Source organism: Pelodiscus sinensis, chromosome 1, assembly GCF_052426305.1.
Source record: "Pelodiscus sinensis isolate ZL-2025 chromosome 1, ASM5242630v1, whole genome shotgun sequence".
Lineage (NCBI taxonomy): Eukaryota > Metazoa > Chordata > Testudines > Trionychidae > Pelodiscus > Pelodiscus sinensis.
In genome coordinates, this window is record NC_143052.1 from 152322544 (window position 1) to 152344605 (window position 22062).

The 22062-nt window shown below is 41.2% G+C and overlaps 1 protein-coding gene across 35 annotated transcripts in view; it reads left to right on the forward strand.

Moving 5' to 3' along the window:
- ZBTB20 (zinc finger and BTB domain containing 20) overlaps positions 1–22062 on the forward strand; it is a 715034-nt gene that overhangs the window by 610722 nt on the left and 82250 nt on the right. For 32 of the 35 annotated variants that reach the window (XR_012897271.2, XM_075906071.2, XM_075906010.2 and 29 more), the window contains one exon: positions 17326–17410. The exons of the other annotated variants lie outside the window; for them this stretch is intronic. The gene's annotated coding sequence lies outside the window, so the exon portion shown is untranslated. The remainder of the gene's footprint in view (positions 1–17325; positions 17411–22062) is intronic. 35 annotated transcript variants of the gene reach the window in all.

A 22062-nucleotide genomic window follows, 5' to 3' on the forward strand; every position in this document is an offset into this window, starting at 1 on the left:
TTCTTTCTTATTGTAGCTGGAAACAGAGCTCTATATGCTTCTTAAGCCCACAATTCCTTTATCCATTTAGAGGCTTCCTCATGTGGTATATAGTTAGTTAATACACTTAGTGTTACTTAAATTTAATTAAATATTCTGTGATGATGCTTTCATTAGGGTTCAAACACTGTCCAGCATGTGGAGGAATGACCATGAGGGACTTGCTTTGCTTAGGAAGGTCCATACCAAAGAGTGGTGTTTGATTTGTAAATTATTCACAAAATGGACTTGGATGGCTAGGAACCTTCACATAAAGTAGCACCTTTTCAAACAGGCTGTGCGACCTGCTTTGTCACTGAGGCCTCCATTAGATTTGAGGTCATCCTTCGGTTCAGAGAATACCACTGTTGCGTGCTCTGGAATTGATGCCGTTCTGAAAAGACTGAGAAGCTGTTTTCCCTCAATTTCACCAAGAAAAAGGCCTCCTGAGACCTATAAAGTCTTGTGAAGACTGTTCTTCCTCCTTCAGGAATGGTACGGAGCGGCATAGCATTACTGCAATCCTGTGGAATGGAGCATGTCCTTCCAACTTCTCCTTGCTATACATTGGAAAGTGAGAGACTTTAAACAGTTGGCTCTGGCCCTCATGCATCTGTTGAATCTACTACTAGTGGTGGTGATGCTGGCACCAGCTCCTTTCTCACTGGTGGCATATCTGGAGGTAGTAAACCTCTGCCTTTTCATCATGAGTTTTCCATTGGTCCAGGGCTTCGCTAGGTCTATGTTGTTTACAAGCTCACTGTCTGGAAAGATTGCTGAACGTTTAGGTCCATTGGCACCATATCCCAATATTTCCATGCCTAGACTATAGAAAGTGAGACCTGTGCTGGAGTCAGCCTCTTCATCACTCTGCACTTTTCACTGTTGATGTTACTGTAGTGACACTTTCCACCCTCCACCTCCATCGTCAGCTGCATTGGCACCACCGCTGCCTTCAGTACCAACAGCACACCCAGCACCAGAGACAGTGGAGGTGTACTTAGTGCTGTTTCAACCAGCAACAGCAGTTCCTCCAATATTTTGAGCAACAGATTTGTTGGATTGGTTGCTTCTGCCTTCAGTGCTGGCTCAGTCCTTATCCCCAGAAACCCAAGATGCCTCAGCATCCAGGTTGGGATCCTCTTCCCCCTCTCCATCACCTGGCCCACATCGAGGGCTTTTCATGGAGCAACCTGGATACCAAAATTGGCACTTGTCTCTTAGTATAGGTGCCCTTGCCTAGTGCTTTGTGGTCTCTAATGCCCTACCTTTATGCCCAGTAGCCTCCATGGAAACCATGGGGATGCTCCTCGGTCATGGAGGTCGCTCTGCTCTTTACCACTGCAGGGCAAGATCACCAGTCATGTTGGTGGCTGGAGCTGTCAACCCACCACATGTTCAGGTCCCAGGTGATCTTCCTTTTGCGGAGCCTCCGAAATTGTCTCATTTGGGTCCATCAGTTAAGGAGTGGGATCCCGGATTGGTGCAGATAACTACCTCTTCTTCATCCCTAAATGATTCAGTGGTGCCTGTCTCCTTTTCCCCTTCAGCGCCTGAGGACTTCAAGGCCTACCAGAGCCTTTTGTAATGTGCGGCTGCTTCTCTGAGCACTCAGGCAGAGTTGAAACAGGAGAATATTCATGAGCTGTTGAATATTCAGCAGGCATCAGCACCCAAGGAGAGTGGACTCTGCCCTTTAATGATGTGATCCTTGAAACATGCTGGCTTTGGTTCTACCTAGTACAGTGTGGTTAGAGAAACACTACTTTGTACTGGCACAGGGTTTTGAGGGCTTTTACTTTCACGTGACCCCAATTCTCTGGAGTAACTGCAGTGAACAACCAAGCTCATGAGGACAGATTTAAGTGTACCCCTAATGACAGAGATTCCAAGAAGTTAGACTTTTAATGGATGGACAGATCTATACCTCTTCCTCCCCGGAAACTCAGAATGCAAACCAGCAGGCATTGTTGTCCAAATATGACTTTATTAATTGGACAGCTATGTCTGAATTTACAGATCAGCCACCTAAAACCGCCAGGGAGAAATTTTGGGTGTTCATCACTAAAGGCTGCTTTATGACCATGATATCACTACAGTTTGCATTAGATGTTGCAAGCACTTCAGCCAAAGTGTTTGCCTCAACTGGCAGTGACCAGGAGAAGGGCATCCTGTTGCATTGGCCCTGATGTGCAGCATGCTATAGAGGACTTGCTCTTGGATGGTTGTGTGCTCTTCTCAGACAAAACTCTTCACCCCTTCAACAGTTCTAGGGATGCCCTACATTCCTTGGGAGTATATTCACCAGCAGTGCAAATGGTGGCCAACAGCAGCAGCAGCCAATAGCACCACTTTGGGCAATCTTTCCATCCCTTGGGACGGAAAGTAGCAGTTCCCAGAGGCAGAGACATTCGAGTCCTGAGTTTGGCCAATCAACTTGTCTTCCTCTGGCACCCACAGAGAGGTTACCTCTCTGTTAGAACAGCATTGGCACTATAGGCTTTCCCTTCCTGATCTTCTAGTTTAGTTGCTTCTTGATTATATCTATTAAAGCACTGGCCTCCCCAGTTATATGCTGCCCATACAGACAGTCCCCGGGTTACGTACAAGATAGGGACTGTAGGTTTGATCTTAAGTTGAATTTGTATGTAAGTCGGAACTGGTACATATTGTAGGGGAAACTCTAGCCAAACATTTCTCCAGAGCTCAGTTTTATTCTCCCACACCTCACTTCCCTCAGTCCTTTATTCTCAAGCTGAGGTGTCTGCTGAGAAAAGCCACTCCGCGTCTCCCTGGTCTGCTGGGGGGAAGCAGCTAGTGCGGGGTTGCCTCAGCCCGTTTGTAAGTAGGGATCCGATGTAAGTTGGATCCATGTAACCCGGGGACTGCCTGTATTCTGATTAAAATTGTTGTTATACTTAATTGACTAAATAGTTTGGTTGGTAGAAGAAATGCAAGATGTGTTAGTTTTGGTAAAGAGTTCTAGATAGGGGAATGGACCACAGTGACTGGCTTTGGAGCTCTAAAGTTTGAGATAGATGCATGCATGGAGGAATCCTGTTTAATAGCTTGCATAACCACAGAATGGGAGGCGTGTCTTCATTCTTTTTTGAATATCCCCAGTCCTCTCTCTGTGCTACAGGCCTCTTTATGTTTAATCCTTTCTCCAAGGACTAGAACCAGTCAGTCAGGGGCTAACCTGAGCATTTTAGGGTGAGAGCTGCTCCTTCTTTACTTTTTTCCTACAATCTTGACTATATCTTACCCTTAGCAGGTGATGGGAGTGATGTTCTAATAGCTTTCTTCCATCTGGAACCATGCTAAACCACATGAATAAAGGATTGGTGTGATTTATTTTACACCTTTACCAATTTATTCCATAAAAAGGGTGCCCCGAGGCATTTCCTTCTTTCAGCCATCTGTTGAATGTACCCAGCACCATGAGCAAAAAACATTCTGGAAATCAGACTCGCATTTTGTATAAGCTTTGATCACATCTGCTACGTTCTGCAAGGAAAATAGAACCCTTTTAATAATACTATATGGGGAGTCCACATTAAAAATTGTACATAGGTAGTTTTACACACTCAAGAAATTACTTGAAATTAAACTTTTTCTGTACCCCTGACTATCTAGTTTGGTTCCCAAAGACTTAAACATACTGCCAGAATCCTCTTGTGACTATCAGTATATCCGTTAATTTATTTCTTGTATAGAGGGGACAGTGTTAATGGATAGTAAAGGGTGTGAGCTAAAAAGGTCCTGTCATCTTGTCAGAGCTGAGCCTCTTTCTGCTTATATATTTTCTGGAAGGTCATTTCATCTCTCTGGGCTTCATCCACTTTAAATATGCAATAGTGTAAAAATCAGAATATCTCTTGAAGCCAGCTGTTGCATCTATATGGTTCTTGTAAAGATAAATTAATAATAATAAAATAATTACACTTGTTAAGATAAAAGTGATAAGGAACTAAATCATATGCTTGGGATTGTGTCCATTGCATAGCAAGTATCTTTTAGGAACTTGGAGTTTGCTACAAAATGTTAAGGAATTGCTTCAGGTTTAGTGCTTTTATTAATAAGTTCCAAAAACTAGCACCATCCATCCAATTCACCTTTAACTATTTTTATCTGTTTTGGTTTTGAACGAGGGTGAGTTTTTTAAATGAAATGAGGAAACTAGTAAAAAAAGATCCTAATATTCAGATGAAGAAATTGAAATTAGCATAAAGTTTACTTTATCATGCTATAACAGTGTCACAGAAGACATGCATGCCAAAAACAAAAAAGGAAGCAGGAAGACAAGGGGAAAAGTCCAGCAGAGTTAAATGGTAGACGTATAAATGGTTATTCTTGCCAAACACATATCCAACCCAAATGAAGTTATGGGAAAGGAACATGGTGGGTAAAAGAAAGAGGAAAAGAAGGACTCTGAGGTAATTTAAAAAGCAAATTACCAAACCTATGGCATAAAGATAATTTGTATGTGAGAACAGGGGGAGTCTGAGAGAGAATAAGTGGGACTGCTGGAATAAAGGGAGCAGTTAAGGAGGATACGGATATTGCAGAAAAGGTAAACAACTTCTTTGCATCAATTCAATGCATCATCACTGCATATGTTGAGGAAGAGTCCTACTCTTCAAGTAATACATATGAAATAAATGTGTCAAAAGAGGAAGTGTCAGAACAATCAGATAAGTAGCAACGAGCCATTGAGGATCAAATGGTATTCATCCAAGAGCTCTGAAGAAATTTAAGAATGAAGTGGCTGAATTGCTAACTGCAGGGTAGCAAAAATTGCCTATCTTTGAAAAGATCTATGGGTGGTCTGTGAATTAGACTAGTGAAATTATTTCAATAGCAGGTAGATAGTTTGAAACTAGAGGACATTTAAAGCTAGAAATTATTGCTGTGTCCAGGTTGTTCCGTAACTGTTTCTTTATGGAGACGTCACACCTTCCTCTAAAGTATCTGCCCATCGTGGGAGGCAAAATAATTGACTAAATGAATTGCTGTTCTTATCTGGTATGGCAATTCCTATATTCTTAACTATTGTTGCAACAGAAGAGGAAATTTCAAAGCATTAAGTGTCAGATCTTCTGCCACTTCTTGGCATCTGCAAACCTCAGTACTGTGTGACGTAAGCACTAATTGACATGACAGAATAAAGGTGTGTGTAAATTCTGTTCAGAAACTGGCAGGAACAATTTGGAGAGCCAACGCAAAAACTCTATGGACCAATTCACTAGCTCTTGTTTACTGCACCACTGACGAATATTCCTCACCCTTCTTGACAGCAGCTCCTACACATCACTCGTCAATTCGCAACTTAACACTGCCATACAGATCATTACCAGCACAGTAAAATCAACACCACAGCTATGGCTTCCCACATATCCACAAACCCCACATGCATTGTGATACAAGAATCCTTTGGAAGTCCCATTGCATTCCAGGGAAGTAGGGTCTCTGAATACACGGAGAGCTAATAAAATATTGAGATTCAAAATTAAATCTAGAAAACCTTTTTTGGCATTCAGTGCAAGTGTTCAAAGGCTCAGGGTTTTCCTCCTAAAGATCACTGATGAGCAAGGTGGAAAGATTTCAACATCCTAAACAAAAGTCTCCTCCAGGATCCAGTAGCTTTTCAACTCCCAGCAATGATATTGAATTGCATCTGCAATTCCCACGACAGATGCATCTACCTCTTCCATTAATGGGGACTGAGACACAATCCTATTTGTAACTGCAGAAATGAACTTCATGCTGCAAAACGTAGTGTCAACCAATGTCTCGAGTGATTATATTCTGGTGGTATCTCTATCATCCAATCTGTGACAGCTGAAGCAGTTGGTTTACCGGTTTGGACTTAACATCTAAAGTTGCTGGTTTTTAAGCCATATGAAAGAAGGTTACAAATGGGAAAAATAAAGGGGACCATGTAGTTCAGTCAATATCTGCTTGAAAATGGGGGGAAGAAATTGAACCAAAAATGTTGCTGGTGTAATTATATTGAAGTCTAATTATTTCAGCCATTCTGTGTACATGGCCTTACTTTTGTAATGTAATTCATAGTGAATTTCCCTCTACGATTTGCTGGAGCGGTGGAATACTCAGCTGAAATCCATTGTGCTCTGTGTCTGTTTAAGCTTTTCTTCTTATTCGCCTTCTACCATTCCCAGATTGCAAGTTTGTCTCACAATGATCCTGAATAAGATATTGTTTTAAGAGATCTGTCCCTGAGAACAGGGTCATACTAGGACACTTAGAATATGGCTATGCCCATTATTGTAACATCAAGCCATCAAAACTGTATTATAAAAATCCCCCAAAGAAATAAACAAAGAGATGCTTGCATTCAACATGCAGACATAGAATTCTTGTCTTTGACCTCATACCTTGCTCCAACAGGCAGATGCAAAGTTTGATCAATAGTGGGACTACTGTAGAGGTAATCACAATCTCCAAATGAGAATGGAGACAGGAAACAATGGCTGGAACCATTGGGGGTCCTTCATAGGTACTACCATACATGCTAAGGAATAAAATTTACTGTGAACTATATGTGTCAGTTCTGGATGAGGTCCAAAAGCACTGTCAAATTAGGAGACCAGTAGTAATATAATAGCTAATATATGATAAATCACCAGAGCAGCAAATGTTTGCCGTATCCCATGGAAAACTCTGGTTCTCAACTTTCAGCGGTTTAATGCATGCTTTTCATTGCTCACTATGACAGCCCATGATAAATGAAATCTTAAAGTCACATCATTCTGGTGATCCTGCTCTTTTAGTCATTTCAGTTCAGACATGATTTTCATGGCTACGATCTTGAGAACCAATAGAACTGGAAATCAAGGTTCTGATCTTAGGGCTTATCCATATGAGAAAATGAGACTACTACCATGAGAGAGGCCTCAGAATCAGATCTCAGTATTTGATATCATCTGAAGGTAGGCTGAGAAACCAGTTTTCAAATAGCATGACAGTAAAAACATCCCAACTGTGTTCGTTTTTAAGTCTTATAGATTTTGTGTCTGCAGTTAGACACCCGTGGCTGGCCCATGCCAGTTGGCCAGAGCCAGCTGACTTTTGTTTCTGGGAATTAGGCTAAGGGTCTATTTATTTGCAATGTAGACATTCAAGCTGAAGCTGCAGCCGGAGCTTTGATATCCTCCTACTTCATAGGGTCCTAGAGCCTGGGCTCTAGCCCCTACCTGAATGTCTACACTGCAATAAAATAGCCCTTTAGCCAGAGCCCTTTGAGCCTGGGTCAGCTAGCACAGGTGAACTGCAGATCTTTAATTGCCGTTTAGACATATTTCTAGTGACCTGCCAGTGTTAGAAACACTTTTATGGCTCAGTAAAAAAGCTTTCATACTCAGTAAATTGTTTCCAGCGGTGGTTCTAGACTATGAGGCAGAAAAAAGGGTTCCCTGTGTCCCCCATACAACAGAGAGAGTGCTTGAATACTGTCAGACCACATGATGTTTGCTATTCTGAGATAAAATCAGCAGAGCTGGTCTTAACTTTCAATTTTTCTGTCTGTACTCCAACCTTAACTTTGTTAACAGAAAACACAGCTTTTTTGCTTATCTTCTGCGAAGGATGATATTGTTTGTAAAGGAAAGTTAACCCCTTAAAAAAGTGTTTTCAGGGCTTACCATTATGCTTACTATGGTGCAAATATGTGTATATATAGGGAGTTTTTATAAACTGTAGATTATTGATGTGATCATTTGGAGCAATTGCTACCTTTTGTATAACTCTCTAATACAACATGCATTACATACACAGCATGTGATAGCAAGAGTTGCTCAATTATTCCCTAGCAAAGCTAGAAGAAACTCAGTATTTTCACTTTGCAAACCTTGGCAAGGATTTCATGTTATTTTTGCCAAATTTTGTAAAATCTAGAATGATGGAATTTTGCTGTTATGCCCAACAGTGAAACAAAACAAGGCATGGCCCAGAAAAAAATCCATCCACCAACCTTAGAGCATACTTTGTAAATGGGCACTAGCAGTTAGGAATTGTTGTCCATGAACAGGAGATGGGGAATCTGCCCTTCTAGATTCTAGAAAAAGAAAAAAAAACACCTGACTTATTTAATATGTTGCTAATAAAAATACATTCACATATTGTATCCTGGTATGGCTAATCTCATCTGAAAGTGAATTTATGTAGCTGTAGTATAAATCCCTGATGAAAGAATATTGGGGTATTATAATGGAATATATATATATATATATATATATAAAATATCTAAGTTTGTAACTGTTAGCTCTGTTATTAAAATCAAGAGGACAAGCTGTTTCTTAATGCTTACAATAGTTTTCCAAAATTTCCCTCCTTTTACAAAATGCCAGTTCATTGCTGAAGCCTGGAGTGAAGCTGTTTACAGCTCTCTGCTAAGTAGAAAGTTCAAATCAATTATTGTCCATTAGAGTTAGGTATAACTGATGAAATATCCCCAGAGGAGTATTGTAAATGTATCAAGATGTCCTCCCCCATTACAGAAATGGGGAAGCATGGCGAATTACTTACCTTCCCTCTTACACTTAATGCCTCTGAAATGCTGCCAGACAGAAAAAGCATATCTTCTCTCACTGGAGTTTAAGAGATGTCATTGCTGTAGTCTGGGTGTTGGAAAGCCAAAAAAACTCCAGGTGCTGACCCACCTTAGTGTTATCCCGAGATAGGCACAAGAATAAAATCTGGGGAAACACCATTCAATAATAGCAATGGATTCAAAATCTCAGCAGAAAATATCCATGCCAAAATCCAGAACTGGAGCCTTGTTTCTAATATGGTTGGAAACTTTTTATGCAGTAAACTGAATAATAAATTCTAACATTAAAATTACACTGGCAGAGCTTTAAAAGTAGAATGCAAGATGAATAACAGCCAAGAAATCCCTGCTTAAGGATGTACCCTAGAGCCAGTACATGGGACATGGAACAGAAGTATGTAAGACTTATCCATTTGTGCCTGTCATGGAACTGCTCTCTACCTTCATTTTCTCACATCTTATTTGGCAAGCTCCTGTCTTGTGCTTTGGGATGGATTGACATGTAAAAACACAGAGCTTCTGCCCCAAGAGAGGACTGTTTCATGCCAGGCCCTAGGCCCGTGGTCTCTTCAGAGCAGGGTTGCATGGTCCCTGTTGTGTGTCACTGCCAGTGCCATTTAGCCTGAGTCAGTAGTTGTGGCAAAAATAAACAGAGAGAACCTCTAAGCAACGAGGGTTGGTGTCCCTTTGCCTGTCTTTCACTGGCCACCATGCAATAGATTGGCGCAGCAGGAGATGCTGGCGAAGAAAAGGAAGAGAGGAGAAATAGGGGTGGGGAATTACCATGCTGTGGAAGTGAGTCCCATGTATTTAATGATGTGTTTATTTAGATTTATAAAAGGCTCTATAGACTCATAGACTTTAAGGTCAGAAGGGACCATTATGATCATCTAGTCTGACCCCCTGCACAATGCAGGTCACAGAATCTCACCCACCCCCTCCTAGGATAATCCTCTCACCTATATCTCAGATATTGAAGCCTTCAAATAGTTTGAAGACCCCAAGATGCAGAGAATCCTCCAGCTGTGATCTGTACCCCATGCTACAGAGGAAGGCGAAAAACCTCCAGGGCCTCTGCCAATCTACCCTGGAGGAAAATTCCTTCCCGACCCCAAATATGGCGATCAGCTAAACCCTGAGCATGTGGGCAAGACTCACAGGCCAGACACCCAGAAAGTACTCTATAGTATCTCCTATCATCGCTCCATTGACCTATTTATCACTGATAATGAATGGTCAATTAGTTACCAAGATCATGTTATCTCATCAAACCATCCCCTTCATAAATCCATCTAGTTTAATCTTGAAGCCAGCTAGATCTTTTGCCCCCACTACTTCCCTTAGAAGGCCGTTCCAGAACCTCACTCCTCTAATGGTTAGAAACCTTCGTCTAATCTCAAGTCTAAACTTCCTACTAGCCAGTTTATATCCATTTGTTCTTGTGTCCACATTGGTATTAAGCTTAAATAATTCCTCTCCCTCCCTGGTATTTATCCCTCTAATATGTTTAAAGAGTGCAATCATGTCCCCCCTCAGCCTTCTTTTGGTTAAGGTAAACAAGCCAAGCTCCTTGAGTCTCCTTTCATAAGACAGGTTTTCCATTCCTCGGATCATCCTAGTGGCCCTTCCTTGTACCTGTTCCAGTTTGAATTCATCCTTCTTAAACATGGGAGACCAGAACTGCACACAGTATTCCAAATGGGGTCTCACCAATGCCTTGTATAATGGCACTAACACCTCCTTATCTCTACTGGAAATACCTTGCCTAATACATCCCAAGACCGTATTAGCCTTTTTCACGGCCATGTCACAATGGCGGCTCATAGTCATCCTAAAATCAACCAGGACTCCGAGGTCCTTCTCCTCCGTTACTTCCAACTGATGTGTCCCCAGCTTATAACTAAAATTCTTGCTATTAATCCCTAAATGCATAACCTTACATTTCTCACTATTAAATTTCATCCTATTGCTATCACTCCAATTTACAAGGTCATCCAGATCTTCCTGTATGATATCCCGATCCTTTTCTGAATTGGCAATACCTCCCAACTTTGTGTCATCCACAAATTTTATCAGGACACTTCCACTTTTGGTTCCAAGGTCATCAATAAAAAGATTAAATAAAATTGGCCCCAAAACTGATCCCTGAGGAACTCCGCTAGTAACCTTCCTCCAACCTGACAGTTCACCTTTCAGTATGACCCGCTATAGTTTCCCCTTAACCAGTTGCTTATCCACCTCTCAACTTTCATATTAATCCCTATCTTTTCTAATTTAACCAATAATTCCCCATGTGGTACTGTATCAAATGCCTTACTAAAGTTGAGGTAGATTAGATCCACTGCATTTCCTGTATCTAAAATATCTGTTACTTTCTCAAAAAAGGAGATCAGGTTGGTTTGGCACAATCTACCTTTTGTAAAACCATGTTGTAATTTGTCCCAATTGCCATTAGCCTCAATGTCTCTAACTACTTTCTCCTTCAAAATTTTTTCCAAGATCTTGCATACTACAGATGTCAAACTAACAGGTCTATAGTTACCCGGGTCGCTTTTTTCCCCTTTCTTAAAAATAGGAACTATATTAGCAATTCTCCAGTCAAGTGGTACAACCCCTGTGCTATGCTCCAAGCACTCTATACAGAAATTAAATACACAATATGATGCAGGGCTGTTTATCTTCAGCAACAGATATAATGAATATAATAAAATAAACCCAGCTCATGAAACCCTCAGAATAGTCCTGCTCCTAAGCGGGGAAAGAAATGACTTTGCCACTCTGCACTGCTGCCTCTTTATTAACAGCATGGGGTGCCAGGCGGGAGCTGGTCTATGTGGGGAGCCAGTTTAAAAACCAGCTCCTCTTATGGGCCGGTTGCCTGTCATCCCACACTGCTGCCCAGTGTGGGGTGGCAGCAGCCCCTGTCCAGGGGGAGGGGTGGGTCTGAGCTCCTAGATTGCATGCGAGCCAGAACTGAGCTGGGCTGCCTGCCTGCCTGGCTCCTAATACACTTTAAGTGCAGAACCGCAGCAGGGGTAGGTCCTGGACCTGGTGCAAGCCAGGAATGAGTCGGGCTGCTGGCCAACCTGCTAAAAAATGTACTGACAAAGGGGGGACAGAGGAAATGCTTGTAGTCTATAGCATTAACCTATAAGCTTTTGCTTATCAGTTAATCGCCTATCCTATTACTTCCCTACTTCAAAACCAAAATGGAGAAGGAAGGATGATCCAGTGGTAAAGCCATTGGGCTGATACTTGGGGAACCAGAGTTCAGTTCCCTGCTGAATGAAAAATTTCCTCTGTGATCTTGGGCAAGTCACATTAGGCCTAGAGTCGCAAAACTAATTAGGTGCCTAAGTCCCAATTTTAGGTTCCACTGCAACTCACAAAACTGGTTTTGTTTTTGTTCTCCCAGACACAAAAGAGATTCCCTTTTGCTGACTGCTCTGTCCGTGGTGCTAACAGGCAAACATCTTCCCTTCTGTATTCATTGTTCTGTGTCCTACTCTGTGAAAGCACAACTATCTCACTTAGTAAATTCAGTTAAGGTGAAAACAAAAGTTTGCAAGGAAGCAGCCAGCTGATAGACTTGCTTTTGAGATGGTGATGGACTCTTGCATAAATCGATCCATTGACTTTTTTCAGTGGGGAGAGGAAGAACCATGTAAGTTCCCTATACACCTCACAATTTATTCCCCACTGCTACCATCTTCAGACTCTACTGCAGTGAGGTCAGTGGTGCTCTCTACCATCACCAGAGGGATCACTAGAAAGTGACACGTATTCATTTCTCCCAGCAATTATGTCTGCTGCCTCCATAGCTCTCTCAGCCTCTATTGGTAGCGGAGTAAGTGGACCCAAATTGAAATCCCCATGAAATAGGCTAAATCACATAACTAATGTGTAAATTTAAGTTCGTATTGATGTAATGTAAATAAAGTGTACATGACAAGGCTGTGTGGCATAAAGTCTTTAAAGGCATTGTTACCTGAGGTTCTTTCAACCCAAACCCCCGGTAAATTTTACTCTCTGCGAGGTAGTGTCAGGAAATAATTCAGGGGAGACACGGTCGTCCGACCGATAGATGGATGGTACAAACAGGACAACACAAGAGTGCTTTCACTTAAAGCTAAACTTTACTTAGTTTCAAGCACTTACACACGTCTGCAACAGGGTAGTAAAACACCCGCACCCTCGATAATTACCAAAGTTGAGTGTGGCTCTCGAGTGACACCGAGCAGGCTTCCGATGGCCAGTCTTCCGTCTGCTAGTGGTGACGAAGATGTGTCCAGAAGTGAAGAGTCCTCAAGAAGTCCTCGAGGCGTCCCTTCCAAGTGTTCCCAAAATTGCCCCCCCCCCCCAACTCAAACTTTCCTTCCCTATTTATCCATTAGTATTTTACAATAACTCAAAAACTTGTTAGGCAAGCACTTTTTCAAGATTAGGCAAGAGGTTCTCTTCTGATCATCACTTTCACCAGATGCATTTTTTCTTTTTCAGAGACTCCATGCTCAGGGGCCCTGACAGATATATGTTTTAAGGCATTTAGACAAACTTCCTGTTTTTCTTAATGTATAGCTCAGCGATTTCACTAGAGATTTGGGCCTCAGGAAGGACGCGGGGTCAAGCTGCCCTCTCTGTGGCACCCAAACTCCGCTTCTTCCTCCTCCCTGACTTGGTCATGCTGTCTAGGCCTATTTTGGGCCTGTTAGCTTGGTTGCTAAAGTTCAAGCAGTAAGCAATAGCGGTTCAGGCACATTACTGGGTTTGCTGAAATCTCCCCGTACAGCATGAGTGTGGGATGACCGTGTTTCTTGCAAGCAGAAAAATCATCAGTAGGTAAGTCATGTAGAACTTCCAACATGAGTGCTGGGAAATCCTTTTTCCCATTCCACACTCTCATGTAATTCATATGCGGCTTATTTATATTACGGCAAATATGTGTTTGCAAATGTGAGAGTTTATGTTGTTTGTATAAACTGTCTTATCTCTCCTCTTTTAAAAATACCTTAATACCAGAGCTCGCAGGATACTGTAAAAACATTATCTATGAATATATGCTTACATTTTTAATATATATTTGAGATGACCATATTTATGTATTTTTTTTTACTGCAATTTTGCAAATATTCGTGTGAAAAGTCTTTAGTTAGCATTTGGGTGGACTGCTTTCAACCACTCATTTCAATCATGATTTAAACCATTGATTTTAATCTCATTGTGCATTTGTACTTTTTAGTTATTTCTCTTTTTTAAAAAAATTGCTTCTCATAGCTTGGAAATGACTGTTAAAAAGTGTTGGTTTATAAAAAATATAGCCTTTGCATTATATTTGGTGCTTCCTTTTTTTTCAGTAGCTAAGCAGATACATAGTGTCTGCACACCATCTACACATATGTAAGCTATGATTATGTTTATTATTATGTTTACAATTTGTATTATGTTACAGTGGTGAATGATGCATTTCTTATTTACTAGATGATAATTAATTTTTACTTGGGCTTTATTTCAAGCTCTATTTGGATGCAAATGCAAATTAAATTAAAAATGCACAGGCCCAGCACTCTTTTTCCTTAAATGGGCTGGATACAGAAGGAAAAAAAATATTTCAGAAAGTTTATCAAAATATATTTTGCATTTAAAACATAATTGATTTGTTAAACAAAGGAAGTATTATCTGTAGTTATTGAATTAAACTGATTGTTTCTAGTTACCATGTCCTTCAAAATTTTAGAACTAATAGAACTCATCCTCTTACATCTAGTTTTTATTCAAATATTGGAAGAGGAAAACAATGTTTTTCTACTTTTTCAACTCCTGATTAATTTCTTTCTTTGAATGAGTCATTGAAATGAGCAATTTGAATAAACTGAAATTAGTAAAATATTTTCACTGCAGCTGCAGAAAAGAATACTTTTGACAAAAGCTAGTTTCGTACTCCAGATCGTCAACCATTTCAGTGGTTTGACTTTAAACCTTGGCAGCAAATACACTGCTTCCAATTATTTTTAAAATGTAATATAAATGATTCATAGAATATAATAAGTTTAGGCCTTAACATAAACATTCATAATTTCAAATTTAATTTTAAATAGGTTTATTTTTCCAAAAGAAACATGTACTTCAATTTTAAAATATTTAATTTTAAATTTTAAAAATCCATTAATATTTGGAGAATGGCTGGCTATTCATACAGATATCCATATGTGGAAAGCTTTCTTGTGGATGAACAAGAATATTCGTTATTCTTAGTAAGCCTGTTAGTGTTTATTCTTCTATTTGAAAAGTTTCTCAGCAAATCAAGGAACAGAAATCAATTCATTTGACTTAGTGGACCCATGAATAGAGCAATATGAATAAAAAATTTAAAAGTGAATATAGGTTGAACCTCTGAAATCTGAGACTCTCTAGTCCGGCAACATCTGTATTCCAGCAGGACCATGGACATTGCTGGACCAGAGAGCCCCAGTGGACCAGTTTCAGAAGCACAGCCAAGGCTGGGCTGATGGTGAGGAGCACAGTACCAGCAGGGCCAGAGCGGTGGGGAGCACAGCCTCGGCCAGGGCTGATGCCAAGGAATGCAGCCCCAGCTAGGGCTGGAGGCAGTAGAGCCAGCAGTCAGAAGTGCAATCCCTCCCAGGGCTGGTGTGGTGGGGAGCACAGCTCTGGTCAGGGCTGGAGGCAGGGCCAGAAGCTGGTCGTGTAGCCCAGGCTGGCGCCAGGGGAAGCACGACCCTAGCTGAGACTGGAGGCAGCGGGACAGGCGACAGGGAGTGCAGCTCCATCCGGGAGCAGAGCCTACAGCCAGGTGGGGGACCTTGACCTCCCCTGGTCCAACAAACTCCATAGTTCGGGACCACTCCGGTCCCGAGGGTACTGGACAAGGGAGGTCCAACCTGTAGTTCACAGACAGTCAAGAGGATGAAACTTATTCATCCAGGTCACACAGTAAATACTTAGGAATAGCAAATATGTTTGTAAAATTTACCTTGCCTGACAAAAACTTCACAAACGGGGGAAAAAAGGGTAAATGGGGGTTCATCTGCACAGTAAAAGCTGCATATTGGCTAACCTGCCCAAGCTATCTTGAATCTAACTAGCTCAGGTAAATAGTAGCAATAGAAACTAGTAGTACAGGCTTCACCGTGGGTAGCACAAGCCTGGCACAAACCGTGGGTACTACATACTTTGCTCATTTTGTCTGGCTTCTCTGCTAATGTAACTTACACCAGCCAGATTCAAAGAAGCTTGGTAGACTAGCCTGTGCACTGCTTCTGCTGGATAGACATGCTGAGATTAGTGATGTATTCACAATGACTACTACTGACAGCTCTATCTAGCCTCACCTTCTCAGGTTCGGAGGTTGAGAAGAATTAAGAATGAATTTTAGAATCTTCTACAGCTCAGCCTCAAATAGCATTTCAATACATAATGTGATTATATGGTCCAATCATTTAGGACTTTCCAGAGCAGTAAGCATATTCAGTGGGTCCCATTTGGAAACTAAGAATATCCTCTTTCCTTTAGGAATATAATTCTCCACATGGGTTCAAACTCCAGACCTTAAACCAGTTGCTGTTCCAGGGCTGAAAATTGCTATTCAAGCCTTGGGCAATTTGAGGGCAAAAAAGGAAGTAGTTTCATGAATGGTGATTTTTTAAAAAGGCTGGAGGGGCAGCTGTTGAAACTGCCCTGAGAATTAGAATAACAGAAATCCCTGAGATCCTGGTTTACTGAGCATAGTCCAGAGAAGATAATAATGCAGTTTTTATCTTGGACACTACCACAGGGCAGAGTCTGATATAAAGGATTTATTGCATGAGTTTGGGTTGATTTATTTCTTCACTTGTGACTTACACAGCACATCACAAACAAGCCTGGGTGCTGAACAAAGCTTTATGTATTCTGTAGATGCCATGTACATTATAGGGAAAATATTTCAGGAAAATGTAGAGAGTTTTTTAAATGTATTGGAACAGTATGTCACCTGTCTTCATCTGCAGAGCCAGGGCCCTTAAGTACACAAATCCACCAGTGCTGGGCACAGTGGAAGGAAAATATTAAAACTAATAAATATCAAAACCCTACAAATGACCCAAAATAGCCTATGAATAACATTACATTAATTGGGATATCTTGGGCACAGTCAGGGCTAGGAGTACTGCTTGGCCCATTAGGAAGTTAGGAACCTGTCCTTCCCCGTAAGATAAATCTCTCCTTTCTTCCATTGCAAAATATGAGGTGTTAAAGCAGTGATATTTGTATAGATAGAAAACTTGTCCCTTAGGCAATATGGAACCTCCATGTCATGGGGAGGTGTGATTTTTAAGTAGGAAGTATGCATCTGTGAGGAGAAGTAGGAATTGTTTCTCAAGCTTGTTGAATCCTTTTAAATGGTAGTTGTTTGAAGATGCACAATGTTTTCAAATATTAGGATAAGCCTTAAGAAAGAGGATTTGTGGTATATTGATTATGCAGGCCTCTGATAAATTTATTTAGCATATACCTATGCAATCCAATGCAGGGATATCGGTTCTAAATATATGGTACATGCTATTTTATAAAATGGACATTATAAAGAATGTATCTGACTGGGTGACAGAAGTTCATGCTGGAGAGATTTTATCACAGTGGTTGAGAGCTTATTAAGCTAATTTTACAAAGTACTTCGGGGCAGATCCTGGGTGTTCAGCACCTGCATAGCTTCTCTCAGGACATGACTTTTTATATTTCAGGAGGAGATAGTAACAGCAAACACCACATTCCTTATGTGTTCAAAGACACCTGATCTCCATCTTTGGTGCCTCACAGCAACCTGAGGTATGTGGATTTCTGAACCTTTCATAGGCATTTGTGGTCCTTGTGACCACCCTCAGTGGAAAACCTCTGTTTCAGTGTTTGTGAGGGAACAGGAAGTCCATGAGTCCATGGGTCAGTCATGTAAGTACCACTATAAATAGACTGTTGTAAATGAGAGGACAAATTGCTCTCATTTGTGCCAGACAGACATATAGTACGTGCGATTTATCAGGCAAACACTCTCAGTGTATGCAAAATAAGCTTCCCATGAGCCCTGGAAAAAATAGCAAAAAAAAAGCAACTCTTTGTTATTGCAGTAGTCACGAGGTATTGAGCTATGTAAGCTAAGGGTATCCATAAAAGCACTCATAAACTAAGGAGATTCACTGTCTGTGTCTTCTGCCTTCTATCAGAACACCAGAGACATCACTGTTCAAGAGCTTTAGAGCTGTGTAAGACTTAGATAACTTTTATCCTCACTTTGCTGAAAAATGACCTGCCAAAGGCCCATCCTATTCTAGTTAAACCCAAGGAAATGTTACATCTACAGAGTCAGTGTCACAGCCTGTTGCAGCTGCATATCCTGGCTGAATTCCCCAGCTACTCATCCTGAGCATAGAAAAACTCCTTCAGGGCAGACCATATTGCTGGACATTCCTTCCCTTTACCAGAGGCAGTCACAGATTCACTAAGGAAGTATCCTTGGAATGAGTTGCATGATGCCTCCCAAACATCCATGCAGGCAGCAGTCAAGAAGATTGAACAGGGCCACTTAGCCCCAACGGTGATCTCCAGTCTGACATCTTTGAAGCTAGCATGGATTCCCTCTGCTAAGCTAGTTATAGGACCATCTGAGTCTTATGTGCCCTCAAGAGTGTTTGTTACATGTGAAATACATTAACCATGGGTAAAATAATGTGTGACTTTAGGGAATGTTTGTACATTTTTGCAAATAATCTTTTTCTTTTCTTTTCCTTTTCCCTTTCCCTTTCCTTACTTACTTACTTACTTATAGTAATTAGGGTTGGAATCTGTGTGGTAGCTTCTTCATCATTGTTACAGATCTGGCCTGAATTTAGGTTTCTCTTCTGTGCAGGCAGAAACCCAGTAAGAAAACCTGTGATTTCTCCTGAGCTTACCAGACTGACAGCCTGGAAGAAGGAAGTGAAGGAGGATGTAGGGAGTCATTGGGCTAACAATGATCAGCAGTCACACTCAAAATGTCTATCCAATCAAGGAAGGCATATTGTGCACAGAGGTCTCACCTCATTGTATACGCTGTAGCATCTTGGCACTTGCAGATGCTGTGCTTGCTGTCAATCAATCTCTGACAGCCAGCATTGCTTCTGTAAGTATTTAATTCCCCTCTGTGCTTGGTATGAACTGAGATTAGGAAATAAGAGTTAACTGAAATTGTGGGAGTAAGGCTGAGAGAGTTTATCATAATAAAGGCAAGCTAAAGGTAAACAAAAATTGTGACCCTGCACTTACATGTTACCCTGATGGGTGACATGGACAGAAAATGCAAGAAAATAAATTTAGATGATTATCATAAAGTAAGTAAATCTGAGTACAGCAAATAAGTGGAATGTTAAAGGACAAAAGATGAGTAAGGGGCAGCCAAATGGTAAGAAAAGGAAAAGGGAAAAATGAGGTGAAGCAACCAGGTACATTTATAATGCATTCATTCATAAAAATATCCATTCTAAAAGATATGGGGCTGATTTTGAAAACTGCCTAACTGAAATAGATGCACAAATCTCATTGAAATAAAACAGGACGGGTGCTCCTAACTCAGGTAGCTGCTTTTGAAAAATCCCACCTTATATTCTTAACAGCATACATTAATGCTAATGAGAGTTTCCTGACTAAAAGCCTACAAATCAAGGTTAAAATAGAGCACTTCGTTAAATGCTAATGCATATATTGTAGTGTGTGTGTGGCTGAGGGGCAGAATTTTTTCTGGGTTATGGGTGGGGCTGGTAACGGTGCCAGTTGTTAAGTTGGCCCATTTCTCATTAGAAGACCTGTTTTAAGTTGCTTATAACGTTGCCAAATTTTAAACATTTGGGTTGAATTTTTCTATACTGCATATGTTATTTAGACTGAGTTGTTGTGGAAATTTTCATCCAAAGCTGTTAAGTCATATCCAGAAATGAAGCTAGGGAAAAAATAAGGGGTTTTGCCCATGTTAAAATATTCTGGTAACTTTTTCTTTGAATGGCTGTAACACCCCCATGCTTTGAAGTAAGGACTTGAAATTTGGTCATGAGGTAACCTTCCTTTTTGCATCCTGGTGAAAATCTGTCCACATTTGTCCAAGCTATAAGCCTCTGAAAAATCACTGTTACCGATGTTCAGTAGAGATATGCTAGTCTCGATCTCTGGAGATCTTGTCCACACTGAGCATTCTGCAGCTGGGAGCTGAGCAGGACTATCCCTGCAATCACAATTCTGGGTAGCTGCAGACTGTGCTGGGTTGGTATTTCGGCACCAGAGTAGGAAGAGTCAGTTTCTCCTGTGTTGTCATTGCCTGCCCCTCCTGCCCTACTGATAGGGTTGCCAGGTGTCCAGTTTTGAACCGAACAGTCCAGTATTTGAGCTTTCTGTTCAGGAAACAAATTGAGAAAATAGAAATGTCCAGTATTTTCTAAATAAGATGTAATGTAGATTTTGATGTAACGTCAAGTGTGTCCGGTATTTTTGTTGAAACCATCTGGCAACCCTACCCACTAACAGTTGTGGTGACTTGCCTCTAAAATGTAGCAAAGAACATAATGGGCCTGATTCTTGATTGCTTTGTGGAGTTACTGTCACTAGTTCAAAATGGGTGTATGATGTCACCAAACCAGAAATCAGAATGTTCTAACACCAATAGGAATATTTTTCAGTCATTTTGCATGGTCATAAAGGGGCAAAGCAGTGGGAAATGCTTTCTGAATTTGCTGGAAACCAAAATCTCACTGGGACTAAGTCCTCGTGGCAAAATTCAAACTGAAGCAAAATATAATGACTCTTATCCCCCACCCCACCCCCACACACACCCGCAATAGGTTTATTTTTTTTAACTTGGTCAGATGCTCACTTAACAGTAACTGAGCTATTAAAATAAAATTTGTGTTTACCTACTTCTGCCTAGAAGATTTGGAATCGAACAGATCTGTTAGCAGTGAGGCAAGAGTTGCTGTGTCCATATTCCTGATCTGCCCTGGAATATTCTTCTAGGAGGTGGGAAGGAGGAGAAAAATTGCTTTGCCTGAGCAGAAAATATCTTTGGACCATAAAAAGCCCTCTGGATGGGAAAAGGTGCATCAGAAGAATGTCAAAAAGAAATTTGAAAGTAGGGTCAATAGAAAACCCTGGGCAAAATCTGCCAGATTTCACAGAACATTCATTCAACAAACTGGGTTTTCCTGTGGTAGCATCTGTTACTACTAGCAGTAGATGCACCCAAATTGCTAGTGCACCGGAGGTGCAGCTCTTTGCTGGCTTTATTATTGTGCAGCCCCACAATGGTGGTAGGATAGGCTTTAAAAGTTTAAAAATTTAAAGTTTTTCAAGGACATTAGTGAAGAATGCAAATCAGGGCATGCCTGATCAACCCAGGAGTTTAGGTGATGATTATTTTAAAAAAGAAGAAAGGATGTTTGGCTTTTTTTTTAAATGAGGTCTTTGGTAAAAATTAACCTTCTACTTGAGTGTTAAAATAGTTCTTTTCTACAGCAAGGCATAGCCCTTCCACATGGTTCACGGGCCTCCCATTAGTTTCAGCAGAATCACTTTGTGCATATCCACAGGGCAGAATTTGGCCCCAGATGTTTCATAATTAAGATCCGTGGTTCGCACTCTAAGTTTGTGTGTTGGATAACTCCCTGTTAGCATTTAAATAGCCACAAATGAGGTGTCACGTTAATATCCTATTAATCCTTCCACTCTGGTAGCTGGGTTTTCTTATTGTAGCATCTGTTACTACTAGCAGTAGATGCACCCAAATTGCTAGTGCACTGGAGGTACAGCTCTTTGCTGGCATTATTGTTGTGTAGCCCCACAATGGTGGTAGGATAGGCGTGTGCTGCATTGTTTCTGTCTGATGAGGCTTTTTTGTGTAAGATTGTCAACCCAATCTGGTAATATCATGGGGGGGGGTCATGTTAAAAGGTCCTAACTTTGCATTTAGATCTGATTATTCCTAAGGGAACTCTGTCCTGCAGGATTAAGAGTTCTCTGCCAAAACATGTTTTGCATATTTTAAAATTCTGCATATTTTGTCAATACATAAATGTGGACGTTCCAGCATGGCAGTGGGGAGCTCAGACTGCTGGCTGCTCAGAGGTGGGATCACTCTGCAACACCTATCCACAACAGAGTTTAGGCAGTGAGGCTGCATTCAGCCCTGACAAGTGTAAGGAGCAGGTCTTCTCCAGAAATACATGGGGCCCTCCCCCTCCATGCCAGGTACACCAAGGTAGTAAGGAAGAGGAGCAGAGTCTCACACGCACACCCAACCCTGGCCCCCAGCCAGATGTGGAGTGAGCAAGCTCTGGATCTAAGTGTGGAAGGACTTAGGGTTGGGGGAAATCCCGATGTGTTGTGAGAGGGTTCTGTGTGGGGCAGTTTGGATTTAGGCAGCTCAGTGAGGATCTGGGTTTGGAAACCAAAGGATCTGGATGCTT